This window comes from Streptopelia decaocto, assembly GCF_964273445.1.
Source record: "Streptopelia decaocto genome assembly, chromosome: Z".
NCBI classification, from domain to species: Eukaryota; Metazoa; Chordata; class Aves; order Columbiformes; family Columbidae; genus Streptopelia; species Streptopelia decaocto.
Genome location: NC_138657.1, coordinates 16468838 through 16495675, shown reverse-complemented (window position 1 = coordinate 16495675; position 26838 = coordinate 16468838). Strand labels below are relative to the sequence as shown.

The 26838-nt window shown below is 39.4% G+C and overlaps 1 protein-coding gene across 2 annotated transcripts in view; it reads right to left on the bottom strand.

Annotated features, from left to right (window-relative positions):
- The window catches only part of LOC309450902 (survival motor neuron protein-like), a 148962-nt gene extending 122555 nt beyond the window's left edge, over positions 1-26407 (bottom strand). For both annotated transcript variants that reach the window (XM_082074105.1, XM_082074106.1), the window contains exon 1: positions 26404-26407. The gene's annotated coding sequence lies outside the window, so the exon portion shown is untranslated. The remainder of the gene's footprint in view (positions 1-26403) is intronic.
- Between the last annotated feature and the right edge of the window lie 431 nt (positions 26408-26838).

Here is a 26838-nt window from a genome sequence, read left to right as displayed (position 1 = left end):
TTTTCACAAATTTAAGTGGAACCTCTTGTGTTCCAGCTTGATCCCATTACTCCTTGTCCTACCATTGTTTGCCACTGAGAAGAGCCTGGCTCCATCCTCATGGCACTCACCCTTTATATATTTATAAACATTAGTAAGGTCACCCCTCAGTCTCCTCTTCTCCAAACTAAAGAGACCCAGCTCCCTCAGCCTTTCTTCATAAGGGAGGTGCTCCACTCCCTTCATCATCTTTTGCCAGGTGCCAACACGCCTCTGCTGCTGCAGAGGTGGGTGGAAGCTCTGCACTCCTTGCTGAATCCAGGGCACAGCACTTGCCGTATCAGCATCCACCTTGCACAGTCTCCTCAGCATTTGCTTGTAACTGCCCAGTTACCCCTGTCCCTGTCAGACAGGGACATCACGCTTTGTGCAGCTACCAAGGGGCTGAGAGCATGGCCTGTCCCTCTGGACATTTAGGCCATGTGCACATCAAACCTTGTGGTCTGCCAGGGTGTGAACCACAGCACAGCACCACCTCTGTGCCAGGGGGAGTTTGTAAATACCCATCTGTGGGGTGTGTGTCAGGGACTGCCTGAGGTAAGTGCCAATGGCTGAAAGGCCAGCACAGTCTCCCACCCACCTGAGCTGGGCAGAAGTAGAAGTTGGTCTTCCTCTTAAGTAGCATCTTGGCTTTAGCCAACAAAAATGGTGTTCACACAGCCACACCGGTGCCGTGGACCAGCCTGATCTCAGACACCAACTGCGTGTTTCGTCTGAATGCTCTAAAAGCATGGGGGCTCTAGATGTCTGCCACTGTACTTCAGAGCATAATAAGGCCTCCTGTATGTATATACAGGGACTATTTCCCTCAGGGTGAGGGGTTTGCTTAGGAAGAGGACCCGTTTCTTCTCTTGCCGATTTCTGTGAACCTTGGCCTGAGTCTGGGCAGAGCCAGCTGTTGACAGGCTTCCCTCTGCTTCCTGGCAAAGAGCCCTTCTTCTTCTTGTTAAAAAGCACCTCTTGCCCTCAAAATGTGTTTTATTTCCTTTGGTTCTTTAGACTGCCTTTCTAAACATACTACATTATGAATGTATCCTTTGATTACTCATCATAGGTTAACATATACCAGTTGTGTTTTTTTTCTGTACTGCTTTTTAACATATGAAAGCAAAATTTGTTATGCTAAGTAACAGAGGACTGGGCACAAAGTAGGTACTTTGGAAGCCATTTCCTAATTACAGATTAACTTGAAGGAGTGAAGCTGTATAGCCAAGCATATTTTTTCCATGTCAGTAAAAAAAATAATTTTCCACTGCCTTCAAACAAGAGACTATGGTAGTTAGATATGACACACAAAATTTCCTTTTAACTATATAAATCAGGGCTGAGAATTTCTGTGGAAAAAATCCTAGATGTTGAAAATTTGTTAGAAATACACTTAGTTCCTCCAAATTTACATTGGCTTAGATACTGTAAAAGTTCTTTCATGGGATTTTTGTGGCCATGGCTTGGTTTAATGGCAAAAAAATGGTACTTTAGCATCTTTGAGGAATATTTTTTTCTTGAACTGTCATCACCTCTCTTGGTATCCAAATTAAGAAAGTAAACTACACTTCTAGAATATCTGAAGAAGACAAATGAACATGTGGACCTGATAAAATGCATCCTGGAGTCCTGAGGGCATTGGCTGATGTAGTTTCCAAAGTCTCTCCTTGATGTTTGAGATGTGGCAGTCATGTGAAATCCCTGGTAACTCGAAAAAGGGAAACAGCATACCCATTTTTAGAAAGGGTAGGAAGGAAGACCCCGGGAACTACTGACTGGTCAGCCTCGCCTCTGTGCTTGGGAAGATCATGGAACAGATCCTCCTAGAAGCTGTGCTAAGGCACATGGAGAACAGGGAGGTGATTTGAGACAGCCAGCATGGCTTCACGGAGAGCAAGTCCTGCCTGACCAACCTAGTGGCCTTCTGTGATGAAGTAACTACATCAGTGGACAAGGGAAGAGCTACTGATGTGGACTATTGTAAAGCCTTTAACACAGTCCTCCACAACATCCTTCTCTCTAAATAGGAGAGATATGAGTTTGATGGTTGGACTGTTTGGTGGATGAAGAGCTGGCTGGCTGGTCACATCCAGAAGTTAGCGGTCAATAGCTCAATGTCCAGATGGAGTTCAGTGACAAGTGGCATCCTTCAAGGGTCCATACTGGGACCAGTACTGTTTAATATCTTCATCAATGACACAGGGTCAAGCACACCCTCAGCAATTTTGTGGATGACACCAAGCCAAGTGGTGCAGCTGACATGCCTGAGGGATGGGATGCCATCCAGAGGGATAAGTGGGCCTATGGGAACCTTATGACGTTCAACCAAGCCAAGTGCAAGGTCCTGCACCTGGGTTGGGTCAATCCCAGTACCAACACAGGCTGGGGGATGAAGGGATTGAGAGCAGCCCTGCCAAGAAGGACTTGGGGGTACTGGTGGATGCAAAGCTGGACATGAGCCGGCAATGTGCACTTGCAGCCCAGAAGGCCAATCGTATTCTGGGCTGCATCAAAAGCAGTGTTGCCAAGAGGTTGAGGGAGGTGATTCTGTCCCTCTGCTCTGCTCGGGTGACACCCCACCTGGAGTCCTGTGTCCAGCTCTGGAGCCCTCAGTACAGGGAAGACATGGACCAGTTGGAGAGGGGCCAGAGGAGGCCACCAAGATGACCAGAGGCTGGAACAGCTCTGCTGTGAGGACAGGCTGAGAGAGTTGGGGCTGTTCAGCCTGGAGAAGAAGGCTCTAGGGAGATTTTATTGCAGCCTTTCAGTACTTAAGAGGGGCCAATAAAGATGGGGACGGACCTTTTAGCAGGACCTCTTGCAACAGGACAAGGGGTAGTGGTTTTACACTAAAAGAGGGGAGATTTAGGCTAGATATAAGGAAGAAAGTTTTTTACAATGAGGGTGGTGAAACACTGGCCCAGGTTGCCCAGAGAGATGGCAGATGCCCCATCCCTAGGAACATTCCCGGCCAGGCTGGACGGGGCTCTGAACAACCTGATCTAGTTGAAGATGCCCCTGCTCCTTGCAAAGGTCATCTAGATGACCTTTGAAGGTCCTTTCCAGCCCAAATGATTGATTCTGTGAAAATACATTATATCATACCGTTCTTCACCACAGTCTTACACTAGAGGTCATGCTAGATGTGCTGATAGTCCCACTTCTGGAGCTGGAATTCTGGCATGATTCTGTGCGCAGTTCTGGTCTAAGTACATTTCCTCTGACCGAATTTCCAGAGTATTTAGTAAAGAGCACATGATTTTCAGATACACTTTTCTGTGCCATATCATCTAGAAATTTATCTACTTTGTCCAAAAAAGATTTGTAGACACATTTGTTCAGGTTTGGTTTTTTGTTGGTTTGTTGTGGTTGTTTTTACCTTCAGAATAGTCAGTGAATTTAGGAATATTTGCAACAGGTTTTTAGAACTGTCCTTTACAAGTTTGCCACTTTTTTTTTAATCACCTTTTGATAACATCTATAAGGAATTAAAGAAACCGCCCCACAGAGTTAATTGAGAAATGCAATAACTAAGCATTAAAAGGTCTGTTTCAGTATCTTCCATGCCAAAATAAAGCCTTCTCTAATCTACAGAATTGTTTATAGTTGAATTCTGTTTGTGAATTTGGGCAATGACATTGGCAGTTGTTGTCTGCTTGCATTTAGCCATAAAATCTGTAACACTTCAGACCAGTGTGCACATCCTTGCCAAACAGAGATCACTGAGATGAGACTAATGATGACAATGGGGTGATGTATGAAACCAAATGCAACTAAAATTAATAATATAATGAAAGGCATAAAGGCAAATGAGACATTATAACTTTTTGTGTGCCATATCCATTGACGATGCTCTACAGGCTGTAGTTTTATTATAACCTCATGTCTCATTTGTATTAATGAAATTAAGTCATCTGTACAAACTCCGGCAGGGGTAGGTATTTTTCTGCATTTGAGCAAATATTTTTAACCGTATTACTAAACTCACACGAAGAAAAGACCAGTACAGTCTAGGCGTTATGTTATTCAAGCTACTTTTTATAGCCAAAGATGGTGATTCTAACTCTTTTTGAACTGCTGAACCAAAGATGGATTAGCTAATTTATTTGTAGCAGTATTGTTGCTTCTTATATTCTTCAGAATATTTTTACTATGTATTCAACTCACCTACTGCAAACTCTTACGCATCTTTTTATATCTGTACCTTGTGAATCTACATTTGATTCAAATTTACCTGTTTTTACTAATATCCTTATGTGTAAGTTATTCAAGACTCAGTTAGGAAAGGTAACATAAATCTTTACAGATAAGCATTAATACAAATCTGGTAAATATGGTTATATGCATGTGCAAAATACTTGGTCTGACTTGTTCATTGAGAAACACATAGAATTAAACATAAAATGGTGACCATAATGGAGGATTTTTGGAGGATCATTGCTGTGCAATAAGAGTGGTATATGCTACATAATTCTATAGGAGGATTTTGAAAAGTTGCAAAAATACAGTTCTCTATCAACCTCTACAGCTGTTCAGTAGTAGCTTCTATAGAGAACTGTTTACAATATGCAATTCTGATTTTCTGTATGAAGTAATCAGAACAGAAGAAACATCTTAAATTTAGGGACAGTTTAGGGGCTGTCAGTCCTCTTCCCTTTTGAAATAAGAGAACTGATCCACTGGTAGTTGCATCCGTTGTGCTTCTATTCAGATACTAGTGCTGTACCCTAACCAAACTGTGTATTTGTTCTGCTTTACATCTACTTCTGTCATTTCACTGCTGTTGCACCTTTTCTTGTGCAATTTACAAAGTGTTGGAGATCTGCAGAGCTCCTTGAGGATGTTCTGACTTCTGTTGAAGACAAAGTGAAAACTCCTTTTTGAGAAACTTCCATGCTTCCTGGAAAGGTTGTGGTAGCTCCAAAGAAATACTAGGGCAAAAGTTGTTCAGATCGAAGGTTTCTGATGGTATTTGTTAAAATTAAATTGTGAGGTATATATGGCTGTGGTACTTACTGCTTTCCGATCTCGGCAATAGCCAGCTATTGGAGGAACATGTGTGAGCCTTCAGGTTCAGATCTGGGGCACTGAATGGTGGATGAGGTTCTGGAGTTATCCAGAGTTTGGCCTCTGGACAAAATCGGGTTCTGGTTACTCTGGTTACTCTGGTTACTCTGTGGAGACTTTTGATTTTGAAATAACTTTGTCCAAGTTTTGGAATGGAAAAGCTAGTGAGAAATATGCTGCCCTAAAGAGCTATATGCTGGGAACTGAAGAGACATGATCAAAGTAAGCAGTAGGCACGAAATCACAGTCACTCAAACAAGCTTTCTTAACAGTAGTGAAGTTACAGACATTATGTCTTTACTGTTTACATCCTTCTTCATACTTTCCCTGTCCAAAGCAAAAGACAGTAGTATCAAAAAAAGGATGCAATCTTGTAGCATCATTACAGCAGGTCTGAACATTTGGATAAAGTGGCTGCAGATCTCTCCCAGATGAGGCCTTTGCAAAGTCACCCCTGCTCAGAAGTAACACTGCACTGGAGACTTTTCATTCCACCCAAATTCTGGATGAACTCTTCTACTCCCTTTTGACCTGCTTTATGATCTCATTATGAGAATATGTTCATCCAAGCACTGTTAAATATACAGATGAATTCTTGCATCCTGTTCTATAAACTCAGCAGAAGATGGAAGCAGTGAAGTGTGCATAGTGTTTGTTGGGATTTTGTTGGAGAATAGTTTAGCAACTGGCAATGATCACAACAATTTTCTGCATTATGGATATTATGCCTGAAAATGAGATATCTGTATAAGTGAGTAGGCAGGAGCACAGATTAGCAACCATCCAGCTGATGGTTACTTCAGTAAACCCAGTACTTTGCCTGAAGAGGTACTGCCTTAATTAAAATTAGTCCAGATGTACACTTTGAGGAGAACAATAGGCATTCAGACATAGACACAAACTATTTCTTCTGTTCTTAACAATAATTTCTTGTGAATCATATGAATTTATTTGCCAGCTTTCTGCCTGTAAAACAGGGTTGTAAGAATGCTGACTTTATTCACAGAAATCGTAGCTACTCCTTTTTGTGCTGTGTAAGGGAATGAAAGAGGTATTTGTGCTTTTTTGTATGTATTATGATTCAAGACTGATTTTGGACGGAAAGTTAACTAAAGGATTACTTGGTGCTGTATTAATTTTAGAATACATTAAGTAGATGCTTACCAAGATATTTCAGAGTTACTACTGTGTACACACACACGTACCTACCTACGAATCAATCAATAAACCTTTCTGTATACACGTGTGCACACAGGTCAGCAGCAGACATAAGCAAATTTCATCAGGTGATGGAAAAGGGAGAGAGAGCTTTGAAATAGGTTTCCTTCTGCACATGCCAACTTTCCTCCAGTTCCTTCTTGTTCTTGGGCAAACAGAACTACTTTCTTCAGTACCATTATTAACCTTGTCTTGTCTTTCCCAAGTAAGCCTACTTTTTCATCCTTGAATGGCAAAAAGTAGACAGTTTTGTTCCATTTCCTACCCAGTTATGTCCATTTTCCTTTTACCTACTCTCCCGTTAGGCATGTACTTCAGCACTGGAAAACTTTCCAGCTCTGAAAGAACACAAATGCAGCAATGAATATAAAAAGTGAGTTCCCACAACTTGAAAAGGTAACTAATCTTAATAGTCAGTTAACTGTGTAGGAACCATCTCTTAGAAATACTGCAGTTTATCCCTGAATGATCAGACATGCTCTACAGAGCTGGCAGACGCCATGAATGAAACTGCTTCTAAGTACATCCAAAGTACTTAATGCTGGAGAATATTTGTCAATGGAGCTATTGAAAACTGAGTATTTTTCAAGTACTAGCATGTGTATGCTCTTGGAAATAATCTAAGAAATTACTTGGTTATGAAAGAGAGTATTTTAAAAAACTGTTACCAACAGCCAACCTAGATTCAAATTGATACATCTAACTGAGGTATAACATCACCTTGTCATCTTCTGTACTTTCAACTGCACTCATTTTGGCAGACCAACAAAATCTTTGTCATTCACTGAAAAAAATTACAAGGGAAGAAGCGAACAGTGGTTGACTAAAAGCTGTCACTGCAGTGCTTTGTTTGAGGAGCATTTCTTGGTTTGACTTCTGCAGGAGGTCTGTGTGCTATGAGAGGAGCGTTATAATCTCCCCCTGGCCTTTGTCTTACAGACCAATTTTGACAGCTATTCTTTAGACAAGGCAACATACTGAAACAAGCAGTTTGCTTTTATTTGTGCCATGATTACAGAAGTATGAAAGAACCGAAACCTTTTTTCTGTGCCTTTTCTTGCCTCACTCCATGTCTCAATTGCGGTAGCAGGGGAGAATAAAATCAATGCTACTTGCAACATGTAGTCCTGTTAAATCTGATAAAATCCAGCCCAGAGGATAAGGGCATCACTGGAGATACAAAGTTTCTTTGCATCCTTTTCCTCTTATTTCTGAAGATACTTTACTATTTTACAATTACCTTTTCGTTCCCACCTGCTCCTTACCCCCACCCCCCGCTATTTTCCTATTTTGGACAATCACCTTTGTGCTGTATTTACACTATTATTTCCATGATCACTGGAGCTACGCTTGCCAATTGCTCTTGAATCTTGATGAGTAATGAAGGTCCACCACTGGTCTTCTATGTGAAGTGCTTATGTGTTGAGTTCCCCAGCTCCTTCTTGGATGAATTCTCTCCTTCTCTGGCAACACAGAGAAGCCTCCAAGTTCCTTCTACTGCTGTGTCAAAAGGGGAGAGAGTGTGCAAGTGCTAGTAGCAAGGAATATCTGTTAGGATGGTAAGTAAAGCACAATACCTGACCATTTATAAGGATCGTAGATCATGAAAGACAAATTCTAAATCAGACCTCCTTAACAGCAAACATAATTCCATGACTGTATCTTCCTCCTAAACAAGGATGGAACAGTAGTTTTGCTGACAACAGCACGGTCAGAATCTCACCCCAGGCCCTTGCTTTCCTCTTCCTTATAATTCTGCCCAGTCTTGTAGTTGGCAAGAAGCACGTGTATCATTTTCTTTGTTCTTGTTCAGCTCTTTTCTGCACCGTTTATCATTCTGAACACATCAGATGACCTTTAACATACATTTTAAATCTATACATGCACAAAACAAGTAAACCAGTTCTCCTTTACCTGATCTGCACTTCTAGAGAGTATGTTTCTTATGATAGCACAGATATCATAATAAGATTTTGCCATAATTAATCTCTCTTCACAGAATATGCTTATTTCTATGTAGTTTGTTGAGGATAAGCTCAGCATTGTTTATGCTCTTTAGGCTCTACAGGTGTATTACTAAAACATTGCACTGTGTAAAGTTGGAACTGAAACAAAAAGTGTCAGTGCAGCTGAAACACAATTTTTCAGAAATCCCAAGTCAAAACTTTTCAGCATGTTAAAAAAAATTGAACTTCTTGGCCCGGTCCAGCAAACCTTAAAAAAATATGAATGCTTCATAAGATGCTACTTTTGGTTTGCAGTCCGTTCTTATTTGAATGAAATCCATTTTAAAGCAGCATACAAAAGGAAATACCTAACACGCTAAAATAAATACCTAAACAGCTGCATCTTCTGATAAACTTAGGGAATTTATAATATTATATAATGTCAGATTATCAAGAAAAACATCCTATAACATGCTGTGTTTTGTAATGAGTACTGCTACTTTCTGTCAAGTTAACTGGTTATGGCTTTAGTCCATTCAGTCAATACCCACAGCAAAACTTGTACATGATCTGCTGATGAAATGCCTTATTTTTCAGAATGAAGGGTACAGGAAAACTATAGTCTGCATGTCAGTACAGATCCAAGTACGTCTTGCCTGGGTTGTTTTACCTGGAATCATCTTTTTTAACATCTTGAAGTTACAAGGTAGGAGTAACATGTTTGTGGGTCAAAGAGTATTTGATTCATGGAGTGGTTTGTTTTCTTAAATGTGACTCCAAATTTGAAAAGAAAAAGCTCATCTGTCTGTCTTTGACCTATTACTCGACACTTGAGGATTCTCAAATGGAATTACATTAATTTTTTGCTTTTAAATTTGGAGTTACGATTTTCTGGGATTTTGGGTTTGTTTGGCTGCATTTTTTTGAGAGCTATTATAATTTTGTTGGTTCATGAGATGACACACAACAGACTCAAGGCTCTGAAGCAGTTTTGGAATGGAAGAAGGCTGCCTCCCCACAGTTCCAAGACTATTCTGAAGGTCACCAGTTTATCATAATGCAGACTATATAACTCCATGCCATAATAATAAACAGAGCTCAAAATGAAAGGTCTGCCATGAAACATCTATGAAATATTAGTATGCAAATGTAAAACAACTTCTCCTTCTTAATAAACACAAAGGGAAAGAAGCCCCAACAACTACTTTCTTAAATAGTGCTATGAGTTTTAAAGATTTTTATCTGCACCTAAAATGATACAAAAAATAGCAAAACCATTGCAGTGTCACATGTTTAGTGAACAGAAGTTGAAAAAATCACAAATAACTTTTGAAAATTTTGCAAGTTTAGAGGAAAGGAGGGAAAGAAAAAATATTGTGAGTATATGTTACATTTAAGAATTGTGGCCAAAACTACCTTAGGACATGCAAACCATCCTCTAGACAGACACTTGTATTTTGCAAGAGGTAGGACCTGTTATTTAGATGGTTATTAAAAAAATGGGATTTCCTGGTGCTTGTATTGCATTCTACATTCACTGCTTATTAGGAACAAAACCAAAAGGTATTGCAAGGAAGTATATTCCCTGCAAATCTGCAGTTGCCAGACATAGAGATAGTAATTCCCTGGTCTAAGACAGGAGACGACAGCACTGTGCTGGGTTTGTATGCTGCTCCTGTAAGCCATAGCTGTTGTGGAAAGCACAGAAAATGTGTTTTCTAAACAGAGAAGCATTTGGTTTTGATGAATGCTGGAAAAATGAATATATGTTTAAAATTTCAAAAGCTTAAGCTTTTAAACATTAAAAAAATACCCAAAATATAATAATTTTTGATTTTGATGACCAAATACCAAGACTAAATTCTGTTGAATCTATTGAAGACAGCAGGAGTTAAATTCTATTAAGTTCAAAGTCTACACTGTCTGTTTAATAACCTACTTCACATATAGAATAATGCAATCTTCAAATCGGTGTGTTTTACCTGAACTTGACAGAATTTCTGTAAAAAGTAAGAAAACATGCAGACAGCAGGTCTGTGATATTGGATAAGCAAGTAAAACTTGCATTAGTAAGTACAAAGTATAACCCACTCTGTTATTTTCAGAGTTAAGATGATCCTGAGGCAATGCAAGAGAAATGTGGAACCAGTTCTATTGTTAGCATTCAGATACCACATTGGTGGTATGATTTGCTTAGGACTGGAGCATTGTGTACACATGCTTTAATACTTGTTCCCTTGAAAGTGAAGACCAATGGTACTCCAGCACATTTCACTAAGCTCCAGCCAAAACAGGGTATTTAAAAGCTAGTAATACAGAGGTCCGAGCTATCTTTTAAGTGTTGAGAAGGAAGAGTTGTTACTTTCAGATACAAGCATTTGGTCATCTGTGCTTGTGAGGTTCTAGAGACAACACTGCCTCTACAGCAGTTACTTGAAGACTTGATTGCATCTAAAATGAAGACCAGATCATTATTGTTTTCATATATCAAACACCTTTCTCCAGTTGTCTTTAATTTATTCTAACAGATTAGATTGCCTCGATAGCCTTCCTGCATTTTTTCCTTTCAGAAAATCAAGTAGGATTTATTTTATTATCAGAACAGTACCACTAATAAAAGGTCCAGTAACATCAAGCAAGGCACTCAATGGGATGCCACTTGCTGTTAGAGAGCAAGAAGTCATCTTACCACAAGAAAGATGACAGCTGCTCTGTGGACCCACGGCAGGCTTGGGGCAGGAGGGGAGCTGAATTTTCAGTTGTGTCTGCATCCTGTGTCAAGAACGAAAGTAAATGTAACATGGTTTGGCCTTCAGGCCTTGTTATTTATATACTAGATTAACTTCAGCATGGATCAGTAGAGAATTCTGAATGTTTGCAAGAATGATGGAATTTTATACAACTGTATTTAGTTCACTGCCTTATGTGATCATGAGTGCATTAGAATACTAAAATGAGAAGTTGATAGATTACCTGTGTGACCTCCCACTGGAGATACATGGCTTAAGTGTAAAGATGAAATAAAATTGAATAGTAGATAGCTGAAAGTGATAGGAACATTGAACTTGTAATCCTTTTGTTATGGTGGGTGCAGATACTAACCCAAAGTTAGGTTTGACAATGAAACAATAGTAAAATATTTGTCTCTTTTTTTTCCATACACAGGTCAAACTCAATACTTGAGTGAGAGGAAGAGTTCTGAGTATAAAAGGACTGCTGCAAACGTACAGAACCTGGAATAAAGTTCTGCTTCATTACGTGTTGAGGCTTTGGTTTGGGGTTGGTTTGCTTGGTTGGTTGGTTTTGTGTTGTTGTGTTTTGTTTGTTTGCTTTTATTTTGTTTGGGTTTTGTTGTTTGTTGTTGTTGTTCATTTGTTTATGGGGTTTTTAGTTTTTTTTTTTTCACAGTAGCACTACTACTCCTAATCAAGACTCTAGATTTAGATTCTCTAAGCAAAACTTTAATTTTGTGAAGTAACTGCTTTTGTAGAATAAATACATGTAGCAATTTCATCATTCATGTAATTTACATTTTTCTTCAGGTACCCTGAACAGCAATCACAAGACGTTCTTCAAGATCAAGTTTTACTGTTTTTAGTGAAATGCAGCTCCAGCATTTCTTTAGTGGATGCTCATTCATTTTTTGACTACCACTGTATTCTCATTGCTCAAAACTCCTTACTAGATCACTCTTAACATAAAGTACAAACATTAAAAGTACACGAATTCTACAATCAGAATTAGGGAAAAAATTATGTAAACACAATTACTGCTATACAGGCTGCTAACTGACAACTCATAATCTCTCTGCAAACAGGTACAGGTCAGGCAGCAAAACATTCAATTCTTTTCCTGTTCCCTCAAAGTCTCCCCAGGCCTCCCCAGCTGGTTTCTTGCTGCATCCCTACACTAACTTTTTCAGAGCAAGTTAAGCTGTTTTTTGTTTGAGCAACAGAAGTATCTTTCAAGTTCTGTCTTCCTTCGGCGGTTATACAACTAAAAAATCTGCGCCACATTGACTCAAAAGCGGGGCCAGAGAAATGGCATTTCAAGTTATCTATAAAGATTAAAGCTGTTCCAAATGCCCATTACAATGTAGAATTTCCCTCTGCCGCAAACAGAGAGGAAAGATGACAATATGTTGGCATAGCAGGTTTTTAGGTCTACAGCTATGCCAACATCTTGCCTCCCCTCCAGCTCTGCACAAAGGAACTTCTTGGAAATGGAATTGTATATAATTTGTTTGATCTGAAATAGAAAACCAAACTTAGGCAGAAACTTCACACTGTTATGTAAAACATCTGAATATCAATCTCACAGTACAGTGTACAGTAATCCAATGTAAGATGGTTTTTACCCCTCAGGCTATGAGATCTAAAAAAAAAAAAAAAGCCCTGACAAAGGTCCCAGTTTTTAATTCTCTGCCTGTAACAGTTGCAGAGGATAGACAGTGCTTGCTTAACTATTTTTCTTAAAGTAATAATGTATCCAGGATTTTCCTTACCAACACATCAATAAAATCCAAGAGGGAGGATGGTCAATCTAGAGCTGTATCCTATATACCATAGTAGAAGTGTATTCTCAAGTGACTTTAATACTCATTTACTGGATTTCATCAATCTTTATCTGAGAGTCACCTAAATGAAAAAAAAAAATGCCAAAGGAAGAGATTTAGAACAAGAACATTTGCTGTTATAAAAATGTAAGAGTAGCTTCATTCATACTTAGAAATCACACTGCCACCTTCTTGTAACCTATTTCCGTTTGCACAAATCAGAGGGATATTTTTGGGCAGCAGTTTGCCAAGGAAATAGATTTTCAAGAAGAAAGTGGTAGTCGCTACAAAAGCGGAGACAGTCTCATGCAATTTACTTTGCCCACAATGCCACACTTCTGCTGTTTGGTGGTTGGTTTGTGGATTTTTAATTTATTTTAAACAAGCAAGGGATGGGGGTGACGGAGAAGATATTTGAATATATTTCTGTTACCATGGACCTGATGCTGTACAGTAGTCAAAATGCCATGACTGAAATGTAAGAGTCTAATATGTTTAAAGACATTTGATAACTGCATCTGGAATATGTTGACTAGGTCAGTCATTTACAACACCAAACATATGCACTACTGAACAGATGATGTTGTCAGCTGTCAGAATTGTCAACAGTACCGTTAATTTTCATTTCCAAAGTCACTATTCAAACCTGACATCTTAATGTTATATCAGCATTGGGGCCTTTTCTTTATTTTATTTTATTTTATTTTATTTTATTTTATTTTATTTTATTTTATTTTATTCTATTTTATTTTATTTTAATTTTTCCTCATATTACTAGTGGATTTTGCGGGATGAGAAGATAAGCAAAGGAGAAGTTATTTATTTACATTGGCTACAGTATCTTTAAAAAAAGACAACAGAATTAATGGTTACCAGACACCCTAGTAGCATAATATTTTGTAAATAATATTTGAAGAAGCTGTGTTCTGGTAAACCATACCAAAGTTGTGATTGTTGCACAGCATAGCCTCCTTCAGGTGTTACTATGCTATCAATGATCAAGTAATTTAACTGTCCGAAAAGGGAACTGAAGACAGGAAAGACAACTTTTCTATATTGCATAAATAGAATAGAAACCATTATAGAACTAAGCACTTTGTCACATTTCAAAATACCACAAGAGAACACCTTTTGTTGTCCTTGTTAACACTTGTGTCTTTAATTATCATTACAATTAGCATGCAAGCTGTTGTTTTACACAATTGGAAGTCTGTTTTTCCACCAGTTCTCTTTTAAGAAAACAGTGCAGAGTTGAAGACGTGAATGACACTACATTTTAAAGAGGCCCCTCAGAATGATTTTAAAATCCAGTTTAAGGAAAAGCTCTTAAATTTACCATTTGGAAATATTATCAGTTAATTCCGCTAGAACTTTCCATTCAGGTTACTGTATCTAAGGATGGGAAAAAGTTTTAATTCTTCAAAATGGGAAGCAATTTGTAAGTTCAAAATGTTTATTTCATAAAGATTGAGGATATACAGAAAAACTTGTTTACTTGCCTATTTTGTGTTTGCTATGCCCTCTTGTCTTTAGAATTTAGGTTATAAATATATTTGAAGCAGGTATGTTCATATACAACAATTACCTTATAGATCTCTTATAAATGAGCATGGTTATGCTTAAACTTTTGCAATACCTCTACCTTTGCTTAAGTTAACGTTTATTCCAAGACTTCTTTGAATTGAAAACTGCCTGTATTGGGGATCTGATTCCACACAATGTTTGCATGTAAGTGTACTCGCATCACTAGAGGGTTTTTGTACTCTGACATGACATACAATAAACAAGAATTAAACTAAACAGCAGTGTCAGCAGACAAGATCAGGGTGTGTTAACATCGATGTTCTCTGACCTGCCAATCTGATGTCTCATACAATCACTTCTGTCCTAACAAAGCCTGTTGTTTTGGAGGGCAGTGTATGAACTGCAGCTTAAGCTGGACTTAGGCCAAGGGAGATATTATTTCAAAGCTGCATATCCTAGCTGTGCCACTAACCCAAAGAGTCTGGATTTGGCATAGTGTGATAACCCAAAATCTAATCAGTTCAAACGACTTGCAAGACCATGCTTTTCAGTAATAATGGGCTGGAAATTAACGTCCCATTTGCGAATATGAAAAATCCATTGCTTAAACTGAAAGCAGAGCTCTGTAAAGCTTGCAGAACTGCCATAAGTAGCTTGCAGGACAGGGCAATTCTGACAATCTGCTGATAAAGTACCATTGCTGCCACAGTTCATTTTAGTCAAAGTTTATTGTGAACGAATAAAGGAATCTGTAAATAATCCAACATAATTAATGTTTTTTTGTAGATTGTATAGATTCCTCCACAGAGCCTACTTGCTGACAAGACAAACAGATTAGCTACTTGGCAATACATCAAATGCCATCAAATGCACAAAGCAAACCCGCTGTTGAAAGAACTATTTTCTGATTAAGTAGAAACTTTAATTGTAACCGATAAAAACAGAGGTGGGATGGGCGAATGCAGACAGTCCATTTCTACTAACGATTTGCTAACTTAATTTGTACTATCTGTTAAAGTTCAGTAGCAGTATACAACTTCTCTTCAGTATGGACAGAGAGGAAAGCAAACAGGCTGCAGGCTGACTTCATTTGATGCATTGAAGCCTGTCCCACTCTCAGACTCACAGCTTTCAAACATGCTTAAACGGGAGCAGGGAAAAGAGACAGCAAAAATGGTTGAATCAGATGAAGAATCAGCACCTTGCAGAAACAAAGCCATAGATATAAGAAGATCTTGAAATAAAGGCAAAACTTTACATGAACATTGCAGGCTAAGCTTTTGGGAGATGAGAAAGGAAAGGAGAAGTAACGATTGTTGATACTGATCACTGGGAACCTTGCAGCAGAGAATGCAAAGATGCCTTCCAACCCCCAACATCACCTGCTTATTGTGTATAGACCTGCTCTGAGCAGGTTTAGACAACCAATATTTAAAGTGCTGGCAGCTGCCTGGAGCTGCTTCTATGATAGGGCTCCCACTGTCAGAACCAGTATCTGCATTGGTGCTAGCAGCATGTGTGAGGGAAGCATCACGAGTGAGAAGGCACCCTTAGGGGAACAGGTTAATCCCTGTAATTATGCAGGCCTGGTAATGTAAAGGTCTGCAAACAAATTCTGAAGTTCCATAAAACTGGGAGTTTGGGACATTCCCTGAAGGATCTTTGTTTCAAAAACAAGTATTTTGGCAGCCTCTGACATGCATTATCCATTTCAGCATATTTTCTCACTAATTATAGGGAGACTTTGCCTAATTTCCTCAGAATAATAGCCTGAAATTTCTAAAGATAAGAGTCTCTCATAAATTGACTTAATTGCATTTTAATTAATTTCTATTTATTGCACTGGCTAAAGTATTTTTTTCCCCATTAAATGAAGAATAAGCACATTTTTGAAGGAAATAAATACTTTACTTCAAGGAGACAAACCCCACATATGCACACGCAATACTACTGAGGAGTCACACTCTTAATCCTATGCGACTGAACAATGAGGAGGTGCTCCGAACTGTAAAGAGACCAAGGCCAAAGACATGGCAGCTGTCTTGTGGATTTGTTTCCCAAAGAATGTTTGGTAGCTTGCTGAAAATCTGAAAACATTCTGTACCAGGAAGAAGATGGAAGGAATGAGCAGGCAACCACCTTCTATCAGACTCTGCAATTGCAGTTCGCATGAAAAGTTTTCTGCAGCAGCTGGAAACAGAAAAACATACAGTTGATCAAAATACTAATTGTGGAAAAACTTAGGTGTTCTCAACCCTAAAAAAATAAATAAATAAATAGATTCATACCTATTCCTCCCTCACACCACATTACTTGGCCATAGAGAATTGTATAAATTATTAATCCAGAAATATTTATTCACTTATTGCAGTATAAACCATTATTACTTCTAATTGGATTTGACTGAATAGAACAATTGCAGGATTCTTCCATACTAAGTTTTTCAGGGGTATTCTTCAGGCTAAATTAAAAAAAAAAAAATGGTTTTCATTCCCCTGCTCTCAACACCTATGAGATTAATCCAGAGACTGATGCACATCATCTTCCTGCATGATCTCAAAGGATTCACCAGTCTACGAAGTCTGATGAAAAGATTCCATTAATTTCTGTGGGGTCTGAATTAAGCCTATTGGGTCTGTGTGTGCCTTTTTGTTTTGGGTTTGGTTTTTTAGGTATGTCTTGCTTTTGCATCTATGAAATTTAAAAATAATATATGTATATATTTTACTGTGCAAATTTTTGTGTATCTTCACATCTCCATGTTCAAATTGGCTAAGGCATGATGATTCTGACCTTTCCCCATAAATGAATATACCCATCCCTCTGATAATTATTTAGCTGAAGCTAAAGAAAATTTAGAATTACTTTTAAAAACTTTAGTCTGAGCTCCTTTGATTTTTGCAATGGACATTATCTCAAGGGCTGAACTAGTCTCTTTTACATTGTAATTTCTGTCCTTAAAAATATCCAACTTTTTGTGAGTGGTTGTGGGAATACCAGAGATACATAGTATAGATGGTGTCTTTTGGGAAATGTTATCTTTCTCTGGATACTGAAGAATGTGTTGTTTCAAAATGAGAGATTATCTGGAAGATCCCAGATTGAAGCACCCCATGGAGGCCTGGTTTATCAGATTTTGCTGAATTCTAACCCTCTGGGAGAATCAGCAATCTTAAAGGTGGCCCCAGAACCAAGGAACTGAGGTGTGTGAGTTGGGTGGGTTTGAGCATTTAGCTACACAGAACTGAACTTGGACAAGTGAGGACCCCTGACTTCATCTGATAATGAATAAGCTGACTCTCACTTAGGTGTCTATCTCTAACTATTCACCTTCAAAAAGTACTGACCTGTGAGTATGTTTAAAGAAAGTGTAACTTCCATTTAACTTCTTTCACTTACGTTCATATTCATGTAGATACGAATAAAATACTCATTTGAGCAATATTTGAATTAAGCCATAGACTTTGCATGTTCCAGTGGTAAAGTCTGCGACATGAAAAACTTAGAACCATATTGCTTATGAATCAGGCAGAAAGAAAAACAATTTCAGTTGAATTAGCTAGAACTGGAATGCGCCACATATAACTAGCCAAGATATTCCATGCTACAGAAAGTCCAATACTCGCATACTCCTTGCTTATAAAGGAAATACCTGTGATTTTGATGTCAGCCTTTGCATTAAAAAATATTTGGACTGAAGCTATGGGTTGTAAACTTCACTGCAGATGGTGGATGCAGCTCCTCGAATAACTTTTCAACTTGTATCTAAAATGCATACATTGTGTCAACTTTTAAAAGTTAAAAATAGTACCACACTTTCAGATATTTTTGTTTACCTAGAAAGTCATCATACCTGTTACCCAAAATTGAACTACAAATTTATAGGAGATACCACTAAAGTAAATCACATGATTAAGCAAGAAAGTAAGCATAAAAATATTCTTCTAAAAAATTCAATCAGCAATTTTTTAAGATCAAACACAGTGATAACCGCCACCAGTAAATCTGGTAAAGATGTTTATCACAATTATGTAAAATTTCTTGCCTGTCTTTAAGATTAAAAAACGGATACAGCAGGAAGAATTTTGGAATACAGGGTCCTTAGATTTCTCAACCCTGTATCTGAATTCTGAATCAGTGTTATGTGAACATCTCCTTACTGGATGTAAAAACTCTAAGCACCCCAATTATTTAGCAGCTGAGAATTCAGCTTTCTGGGCAAATGAAGTTTTGCCACTGACTGTTTGGAAGCAAGGACAGACTAGTGCTTATATTTGGAAGGCAGAACATGAATGAAACCACAATCAGGTAACAGTATTCCACTCCTCTGTGTGAATTCTGTCCTTCCAGCACACTCTCTGAGGCATTAGAATGTCATGGGAAAGAACAGATTCACGGGGGAAAAAAAAAAAAGAATTAGCAGCTCAGATTCTCAGAGTATTTTTCTTTCTCCAGTGAGAACTGATTAAGTCAGTTAGCTAATGTGTAGCCAGATGCAATAAAATGTATCTTAAATAAATAGCTAGAACTCAGGTCAGTGATGATAGGAAATTCTACAACCTTTAAATAGGAACAGTGCATTTTAGAACCTCATTTAAATTTAGTTTTGTCCTCAGAAGACTCATTTTAATAAAGAAAACAATAGGTGTGATTTTCTTTCAGGGGTATCTTGTGTACTGCTAGTACAGGCTTCCACAGTGAAGGGGATCTAATGGATAGGTTCTCTACAAATTGCTGACAAGATAATCATCTTTCCTTTCAGCTGGGAACAAAGTTTGGTATAAATGAGAGATAACACTCAAGTGGAGCAACAAGGGCAAATGCTGTTTTGTGAAAATGTAAGCCAACTATATACTTGTATATTCCCTATTGGCAAAGAAATAGCCTTGGCTATTTCCTTTATTTGTTCAAAAAGACTAAGATGAAGTAGTTCTCAAGGCACAATGGAAAAATTAATATGTGCTGTAGCAATATGAAAGTGTTACCCACATTGTCCTGTTCATGCAAATAACTTTGTTACTACTGCTGTCCTAAAAAGAAAATCCTCACTTCATATGTGATGGTGTAGGATGCAAATGCTGAATGGCCACAGGACTTGGTGAGATACTTGACAGTGGCTTTGATGTATAAAATTATATTTAACTGCACCATGAGGTATCACTACTGAACTAAGGGCCCAACTGGGCCTGAACAGCAAATCAATTGTGTACCAAAACACTCTCTCACCAATATGTTGTGATAACTAACAAAAGACATATAAAACAAAGAATACAGTAATTTGTGAAGAATGTCTAAGCCTTTTATTATTTCTACCTTGTGGGTTTCACTCGGAATGTACTATAAGGCATTTATAAAAGACTTGCACGTATACAGTGGCATCAGTTATTTACCTTCTGCTCCTCCCCAGTTAACAAATGAATGACTAAATCTGGAAATACAAATTAGGTACATCAATATGAGGTATAAATTGTTCTGCAGCTCACAGTCTGTCTATTGTCCAAATTATTCAGCCTGCTTTTTCCATTCAGTGTACAAACCAGAAACTGACCCCTGAACATAGGAAAGCACTGAAGTGGTCAGGAAAGCTACTGCAGTGTAGTCCTCAGGTTGGTACGCAATATACATCAAGTTACCTTTGCATTATGATAGTTTCATATTAGCTATAGCATTTGTGAAACATGTTTGTACTACCCACCAGATAAATGATTGTTGCCACCTCTTATAGTTCATAGGCTGGGACTTCCAGAACTGCACACTGTTACAAATGAATGCAAAGATGGCACAGACATCTATCTGTCCTATAAAGAGTCTGAGATTTGAAAACACATCAATATTCATTAATGATTTTGCAACCAACATTATTTTTAATTAATCTGGTTAGGAAATCAATTATTCTGTGGTTTTTTGCCATTTAGTTTTACTGCTTCTGACCCTATCTATCTGAAATTCTCTGTTGCACTTTAAAGAAAGGTGTTAATTACTATTCCTGGGTAACTTGTTACAGGGGTAGGTGTCTTACAAATGTGTTGTTGCAATTTAAAACATTCTTAAAATAGCTGGCTGGGGGCAGCCTGTTCCTAAGTAGGTCTAAGAAACACTAAGTAAAGCTCCCTACTGTGTCAAGAATACCTTTATTGAAAATAAATTTGCAAATTAACTGGGGTTGATCTGGATTTCTGATTTCTAAGTATGGTTTAATCCTACTCCAGGCCAATCTATGGAAGTTTTGTTTTTCAATTTAGGGCTCAAACTTTTCAATTCACTGCAGAGAAAGCTGTCCAATGTATACTGCAGCATTGCCTTTCTCTCCACTCATCCCATGACCTACATTTCAGATGCTGCCAGTAAAGACAGGACTGTTTATTGGAAACTTGGGTGAATCAGTAATGGTATTCTGGAGACACATAAATTGTTGTGGGAATTGTGCATTTTCTTGTATTTTCTGGTGTGTTCCTGTTGTTTTGGTTTGGGTTTTGGTTTTGTTTTGTGGGGTGTTTGTCTGTTTTAACATAGAGGTTTTAAAGGCAATAGATATAGCTTAATAACTTGGCAATTCTGAAGCAGAATCATAGTGACAGGAAAGTGAAAGGTTTAACATGATTAGCAAAAAAAAAGTTTGGTTCCTGCAGAACAAGTTAAAGAACCAATCCCTCTCCCCAACTGTTTAAACCCAGCAGCCCCTAAAGAATATGTTTCTGAGGAACACAGGCAGTGTGTGTTGTGGATATATGCACTGAATCCTGTCTACCATGCAACAGGAACCACTGCAGAAGAATTTCCAGAGGGAACAATCAGTCATTTCTACTGGATGGTTCTTTGGGACGTCCTTGCTGGAGAAGACCTGCTGAACTCACCTCCAAGAGGCAAGCGATGTCAAGACCAACACAGTCACGTAATAAACTTTACTTTTTCAGAAACATGACTAGATTTTTATGCTCAATAACTGTTTTCCAGAGCATTTCTGAGCATGACTATTTTTGCCAGAATAATGGAATAATGTTTTAGCAGTTAATTAACTGCTTTATTTGTCACACCCAGTAACAGAAAAAAGCCTACATAGCTCTGCCAGGGAATGTTAGCCACTAAGTGGGTTTTTGAAAGTAACCCCATGGAACTCAATTGCTTATGTGGAGCTATCTTTTATTTTTAAGTCTACTTGAGTAAATCTAAAGAAACACATTGACTTAGTCATTGTTTGGTTCTTCTGAAATTAGGGGAGTTACCATTATTGGAATATTTAAATTCTGAGATAAAAAAAATGAAACCTACAAAAGAGTAATTTTAGGCATATATTTCATGTTTTTAAAAAACTCACAATGGATAGAAATTTTCTCAATAATTTTATCCTGTATTGAAGTGGATTATATAAGTGTACACAGTCACAGGAAGAAATAGCTTCTTTTTTCTCTCTCTCTGAATTCTACTAATTAATTAAACCAGGATCTCCATTAATAGATTTCTAAACACCCTTTTTTGCTGTAGTCATGAGTTCAAGAAAAGAGACATCTTACTAGTAATCATTGATACTGTGTCTACTTAAAATAGTATAAATATTGATGTTAAACTCTGGTCTTATGGGTTTGGTTTTTTCTTTTTTACTAATTTTAAGTGCCAATTTAAGTTTGTTGGATTGTGCAAAGAAGCTTTAAAATGCATCCAGAGACTAATAGTTCACTGCTCGTTTACTCAGTTTTAAAAATCTGGCCATACTTTTTTTTAACCTCTCTAATTGTCACCTCCTGGTTATCTTGAAAATTTGTTAATACTATTTCTAAGAACAATTGCTTCTTGTATTTTACTACATGGCTACTGCATTTTACTACATTGGCTCAATTCCTCTGAATGTCAGGAGGACTCCTTTTGATAACCAAGTCTGTGGAAATGACTGATGCATAGTACCTTACCAGACCAGATCTCAACAGTTAATTATTTTCTTCCAATATGAACTTAGTTTTTTAACTCACTGACTTTCAGAAATAAATTTTTCATTGTATTAAGAATTGTTTCTAGCTATATGCTCACATAATGTCTTTTGAAAAGTTTTCTACTTTGTACAGTCCATTCAAAAGGTTGTGTTCTGGGAAATCAGTAAGTGTGGTATATGAAAGGACAGACTTTGCTCTGCTTGTTGCAGAAGTTGCAAGGTGTGTGTGAATTAAGTGTAAGAATGAGAGGAAGGAAAAATATATCTTGCTGTACAGATATTGAAAGCCTTCTTGGCAATCGGAATTTCCTCTCAAGCCTACATTTCCTATGCAAAGCAGGGATTCTTTGAAATGCCTACTAGTTGTTAGCACTTTGTTTTCTGAATAGCCAGGATGAAATACACAGAGATAGAATAACAGGTGTGAGGAGAAAGAAGCTCTCTGCTTTGCTGCAGACCCAGGTAAGATATCCAGAGCTAACCGTATCTGACCATATTTGCGCTAGTACCTACCCAAGATTTGCAGGCCTTGTGAAATTTGATTAGCTTGTTATGAGACACTCAGAAATAACACACAATGTTTGTAGTAAATCTACATTTAGGAAGGAATTTTGAAGATTGTCTTTGGTGCACAATGGATAAAATTAAATAAAACCAGAACCTGATTAAATAAATCAGGCGAGTGATATTAAAAAAAAATATATATAATAATTATTTCATCAAATTAAGGTGGGACTCCAATAGGTTAAAAAAGCCAATTTGTAGCAATTTCAAGCTCACCAACACATATACAGGCTTATAATGCATGTGCGCGGATCCAGGGCAGGAATAAAACGAGTCTGCCTGTGCAACAAATGCTGGTATTTATTAACAAGAGTCCTTGCCTGTGCTAGTCACAATTTTATTTTATTTTATTTTAGTCACAGCAGAGAGATATTTTTTCCAAAACAAAATAGCATCTGACTTTTAAAACTTGTCTCAATGTATCTACTACACTGAAAATAGGCAGCAGAAGATAAAATGCCAATAAGAAAGATTTACTCCTTCATCTGCCCTGTTCTCTAACTTTTCATAGCTCCTTCCCATAAAGACATTCCTCCTACCTCTACCCTTTCCTCTGATGGAAAGTTCTCACAGCATCTGTTCATTTGCCAATCATGCAGCATCAATAACAAGCAAGGGAAGACCAAGGCACAGAAGAGACAGCCAGAGCTATTCTGAGCTGTGCCCAACATTAAATTCACCTATATTATATAGGCAAATTCTGTTGTCTTCTTCCCTCAACCCCCTCAAGGAGCAACCAAACCCACAGTATTGTTCTCCACTGGCCTGTATTTTTATTGTGGGGTTTGAGTTGTCAAGAACAAAACTTTGCTTAGATTCCTTAATTCTGTCCATCCTGTAACTCTCCCATCCTCCAGACACATTATTTTTTACATCACGGGAGGGGATGCAGCGCCTTGTTGTTCTGGCAGGAACTTTACTGTCCTCCCTATTGATATCTAAGGAAAAGTAGTGCTGCTTAATTAGTAGTTTCCTGAGCAGACACAGTGAAAGCGACATGGATTGCTGAGATAAATGGAAATAACACTGGAAATGGAACACCTAACTAAGATAACAATTAGGATTTACACAATTTTTTTTTTTACTGATAAATACAATTTATTTCATTTCTTCCAGCTGTGTGCTTTCTCCTTCCATTCACAGCTCCTTTGTGCAATGCTCTTGCATTAAGAAATAAAACAAACAAACAAACAAAACCAAAACAAAACCAAAAAACCCCTAACTGCACATACTAGAACAAACATCATTCCTGTGTGTAAGATTTCGGAGTTGTAAAAAGCCTCCAAAAAGACGGCAGCTTGCTTCATTTCTTAGAATAATTTTCATCAAACACAAAGAAAGGGAAACTTGAAGACAAGGGACGGCTCTAATTGAGCCAGAACGGGTTCCTTCCCACACCTCAGGACAACAAAGCCTCGCTTTTTGCTGTGTGGCCGAGCATCCCAATACACCGATGAACACCACCATAAAGCAAAAATCCTAGGCTAGAAACTCTTCTGTAACTCCAGAGTGCGCTGCAAATATGTAAAGCAGCCTGTTTGATTTCTCCAAAATCTGAAGTTAATCGTCATGCTAATACACTTCCTTTTAACTTTTAGGTTGTAGCCAACGTTTACAGCTACAAGGATACTTAAAGATTTCTCTTTTTCTATACACTGTTAAGCTATTGCCTACAAGGAGTGGACTACTGCCTTGAAGACAACACTTACATTGTTTCGCTCAATAGCAAAATTCCACTTGACTTCAAAGGTGCAAAGCTCATTCCCAATGAAGCAAATTTTTGTTGAATCAAGGATTCAACCCGAAACTGGACAATTATAATTGCCAATTATAATCTACCTTTTCTTTATTCCTCCCCAGACCAGACGCAGGAAGCAGTAGAAAATAATCCGTGGCTACACATAACCATGGTATCTGCTTTAGAGTCAGGATGTCCAATATCAAGGAATTAAAGATTATGCCTGTTCAGAATAGACTTCGGCTAGTTAGGCTGTATAAAAGTATTATTTATTTTTTCTCCTGTTTGTACATAATCCTACTGTACAGAGGCTTAGATGCTCCTCAGTGTCAGAAGTTACAGAAATCTTTTATTTTTAAAAATGTATTGAGAAGGTATTTTATTAATCACTAGCACAAGTTCTATCTTGAAATAATCTGTAAATAAATCCTCTCAAAAAACTATGCATCCCTGAGCACACGTGCAGGGCAAACGATCCTGTCTTGGTGCTACTGTTTGATTTTAAGAAGTCTTCTGAAAAACTAAGTTAATGGACTTCAACCGATGTTAACACCGAAAGGAAGGTGGACGATGAGATTACACTGCAATAGCCTTCAGGGGCTGCCCTTGATACAGAAAATGAAAATCAAAGATTTCAGCAAACCACAGGGTGCAGATCCATAGTCTCTGCCACTGTTTTGCTGAATTAGAGATGTCATCTGATGCAGACAACAGAGGCAATCTGTATCAGAAACGTCTCAAACACACTAACACAGAATAATTACTGCCTTGGAGGAAAAAAAAAAAAAAAAAGGCACGTTGAAAATTTTTACTAAAGAAGTTAACTGACTGAAAGAAGCGTATATACAGAGAAACACCAGCAGGGACGAGCAAAATTTTGTATTGTTTACAAATTTTTGCTTAGTAAGAGCAGAGCCTTCAGAAATATGTTGTATTGTGGCCTGACCTCCCAGCGTAAGAGTGAAAGGATTTGGTTAAATATGACAGAGGAGCCCTCGTGTGAATAATAACTTCTATGTCTGACAGTATCTGTAGGAAGAGATACTTCAGGGATCGGCACAGGGCTAAACATAAGTATGAGATGAACCAGTATGTCTTATGAGTAGCTAGACGTAAAATATGATAGTTGGCCTACAAAGGCATTTACCTTAAACCAGACCTGAGAACCACAGCACAGTCTGGCTACAGCTTTACTCCTTTTCCCATTCCTTGTGTAAGATAAATTAATACTTTAATCCTTACCGTTCCCCCTTGAAGCACATCCCAGCTAACCCGATACCCGTTTCACGTTAGCGCAATTACTCTTTACCAGGAACGCGACTTCTCGTACTTTGACTCTCGGCCGGTGAAAGGAACCACCCCCGCGGGGGACCCCTGTGTAACCTCATCTGGGTGTTCCTGCTCCGGCGGGGGGGTTGGACTAGATGAACTTCCGAGGTCCCTTCCAACCCCATACATTCTGTGGTTCTGTGACCCGAGCGCCGTTGCCGCCGGCGGGCCCGGGGACACCTTCCCCACTCACCTCCGCCCCGCCGGAGCAGCCGGTGATCGCCCCGGCGACCTTCCCGCCGGCTCCCCACGCCGGGACAGCGAGACCTCGACTCGCGTCGCCTCCGGCCGCGGCTGCTGACAAGGGGCGCTCGGGTCTCGGCCGTCACCGGCCCGCCGGGGCCGCTCTTCCTCCGGGGACACCGCGCTCTACGCCCTCCACACCAAGCCGGCCCCCGGCAGGGCCGCCCGACGGCGGGTCTCCCCGCACGGCTCGCCTGTGGCCGCGGGAAGCGAGGCCGCTCCCGCCCGCCACGGCCCCGACCCCCTCAGGGAACCCCAAGCCCAACGGTCGCGCCGCGCGGGCAGCGCCGCCCGCCCCGGCCCCGCCGCGCGGCCCCGTCCGTACCTGCCGCGGCGGCCGGGAGAGCCGGGGGCGCCGCCGTCCCCGCCGCCGCACACCTGCTGCTGCTGCTGCTGCTGCTGCTGCTGCTGCTGCTGCTGCTGCTGCTGCCGCCGCCGCGCGGGAGCGGCCGCCACCGGCCCCGCGCGCTGCCCGCGGCCGCGGAGGGACACGCCTCGCGCTGTGGCACGGGAAGGGGCGGGAGGGGGCGGGGGCGCGGCGGGCGGCCCCGGTGGCGCTGGGCCGGGGGCTCGGCCCGGGCGGTGAGGGGCTGCCGCGTCCGTCTGGGCTGCCCTCGCTCTCTTCAGCGCCTCCCCCGCGTCCTGCCGCCCCCGTTCGCTCCCGCTGGCCGGTTTGGTGGCTTTTTCGTCGTAAGCCACACTGCGT